Consider the following 3,302-nt stretch of genomic DNA (forward strand, 5'->3'; position numbering starts at 1 on the left):
GGAACCTATTCCCGCCCCAGAGCCAACCAATGATCGTCCTGGAGACTGCATGTCTGGGCAGCCAGCAACTGTTACACAGACACCCTAATTAGGTAATCTCAAGCAGCATTCAAAGACATGTGAAAACAGTTCAAGTAAAAAGGCCCAATACATTACACTGTGCATATAATTTTGTATGGAAGCGTTCAGAGAAAATAGAGATAACCAGTAATCCCCTAGATTTTTAAAAAAAGAAAATCAGGTTCCAAATTAATATTAAAGTCAGCTGGGTCAGTTACTCTTTCTCAGCTCAAACTACCTCAGAGGGTTCTTGTTATGGGGAAAATAGAGAAAGGAATATTATGTATGTTTTCTGCCTTGAGTTACTTAAAAATTATAGAGGTAGGATAAAAATCTAATAAAAAAAACAAAAACAAATTGGCATTACGGCGTGATCTAAAAACTTATCTATTCGAACAAGCCGGCCTGGCCTGATGGATTTGGGTTTTAAAATTATTTAACTAATGTATTCTTATTTTATTGCCCTGTACACCGCCCTGAGTCCTTCAGGAGAAGGGCGGTATATAAATCAAATAAATAAATAAATAAATAAATAAATAAATAAATAAATAAATAAATAAATAAAATATTTGACTCTGGATGAGGTGGTGTTGCCCCAGAAAGATCCAGACCACAACTTTGCACAACTTTGTATTGTGTGCCAGTTGCAGTCTTTCCTGGATCAAGATTCCCTGTGCTCAGTCATTCAGTCCCTGGTCATCTCACAAGTGGACTATTGTAATGTGCTCTACGCGGGGCTACCCTTGAAGAGCATTTGGAAGCTACCGCTAGTGCAGAACGTGGCGGCGTCAGCAGTTTTGGGGTTCCCAAGAATGGCCCTTGTAATACCATTGCTTCATGAGCTGTACTGGTTGTTGGTCTGCTTCTGGATGAAATTCAAAGTATGGGTGATCATCTTTAAAGCCCTTCATGGTCCAGATTGAGTCTATCTCACCCTACTGGGATTGGCCCGTCCTATTGTGCTGGCAGATCCCGTCAGCCTAATTATTCTGGTTGGAGAGGAGTCCAGAGGGAGAGCCTGCCCTACTCTTGCTCCTGCCCCCTGGAATATCTTGCCTCCCAAGGTGAGGCTGGCCCTAACCCTCCTATTCTAGGGCCTAAAGACATGTCTCTGCCAGTTGGCTTCCGGCCCCAATGGGGGAATAGAAGATTGTTGATTGAGTAACAACAGATCTCACCTCCCCCAACTCTGTCCCTGCCTTTGCCAATGTGTCCTTAGATTTTAATATTTTATTTCAATTTATCTATGTTTTAATGTAAATGTATATACATATTTTAATGACGTACGTTGCCCAGAGTTATCCTATAGTAAGACAGACAACCAATACATTTTATAAATAAAAATAAAATAAATAAATGAATTTCTCTACATAGTAGTCCAGTTTATGTCTTTTAATTAAATCCTCTGAAGATATGCATTGTTGCTGAATCTTAAAAACAAACTGGTATTAAGTGTGTATGTGGATTAATTTTTGAAATAATGCCTTATCCCCAAATAAGGAATAATTGTGTCTGTCCAAAACACTGAACTATAAGCCAAGGGGAATAATTAGCAGTCTGTAACATTTATATTTCTATGATTTGTTAAAACAAAATAAATTATATCTTCTTGTGATGGTCTCGCTCACATAATGTGCTAAAATACATGAGCCAGCTGTCTTAGAACTGAGTGTATTGTGCAAAATTAGGATCATTGGGTAAATCATAATAGAATAGCTAGGTAGGCCATGCTTAACTCACACAGCTATGATTTAATTTTGCCTTAGTTTTTAAACCACTATTTATGATGCAATACAAAGACAGTATAAAGATAAAAACTTTTAAAATGCATGGCTAAATATGGGTTACTTGCCCCATATTAGTATAAAAGGGAAGATTTTATGTGAGTGAGGGCAAACATTTTATTTTTATTTATATCCCACATTTATTTTCACAAATAACTCAAGACAGAGAACATATCCTGAGTCCTTCGGGAAAGGGCGGTATATAAATGTAATAAAATAAATAAATAAATAAATAAATAAATAAATAAATAAATAAATAAATAAATAAATAAATAAATAAATATCCAATAGATCTTCTCTTCCTATTTTCTCCACAACAAAAACACTATGCGATAAGTTGGGCTGAAAGAGAGTGGTCCAAAGTCACCTAATTGACTTTCATACCTAAGGCAGAACTAGAATTCAACATCTTCAGCTTTCCAGTCTGATACCTTAACCACTAAACTAAACTGGTATACAAATAACCCGACTTACAACCACAACTGAGCCAAAATTTCAGTTGCTAAGCAAGACAGTTGTTAAGTGAGTTTTGCCCCATTTTCCTACCTTTCTTGTTATAGTTGTTAACTGAATCACTGCAGTTATTAAGTTAGTAATATTTAAGTGAATTTCGCTTTTCCATTGAGTTTGCATGTTACGTTGCAAAAGATGATCACATGACCTTGGGACATTGCAAATATCATAAATATGAGTCAGTTGCCAAGTGTCCAAATTTTGATCACGTGAGTATGGGAATACTGCAACCGTCATATGTGTAAAAAATGCTCATAAATTACTTTTTCAATGCCATTGTAACTTTGAATAGTCACTAAATGAAAGGTTGTAAGTCAAAGACTACTTGTATTTATTGGAGCTGACTTTGACCTTACAAATCTGGTTGTTGTTGACTTGAAAGGGAGATGGGGGTATCAATCTGCACCTTTCAAAGATCATTTCTCAATTCTTATATTTGAATATTCAAATTATTGAAATGGAATGATAGAAAGTCAGCCACTGAAGTTTGTAATTTTACCTACTTCTACAGAATTCCTTTCTGTCAGGGCTATTATTGATACCTAAAAATAGGAGTTGTGATACGTTGGGTGAACCCCGATACCGTTTCTGCCATTTTTGACAACTGGCAGGGGAAACGATAAGAAGCGCTGTTCAGGAGAGAGCGAAATATGCATTTGCATCATTTGCGTATGCATGTGAATGTCTACATATGACCCCTTCTCACCCCGCACATGGCGGATTCTATCAATTGGCACAGGCAATTAGATCGCCTGAAAAGCGAACTATTTAAGACCGTAGCCCCTTAGTTTCGCATGGCATTCCGGGATCGGTCGTTCTCATACGGGCCCATCCGTGGCATATCCGGTACTACATCTCCCATCATACCGTGTGCTCTACTTCCTGGTCGATACGAGGATCTCTGGTAGTAATAGTACTCTTCCTCCACCTTCGCTAAAGAGCCAT

Source organism: Vipera berus, assembly GCF_964194415.1.
Source record: "Vipera berus genome assembly, chromosome: Z".
In the NCBI taxonomy this organism is placed as follows: Eukaryota; Metazoa; Chordata; class Lepidosauria; order Squamata; family Viperidae; genus Vipera; species Vipera berus.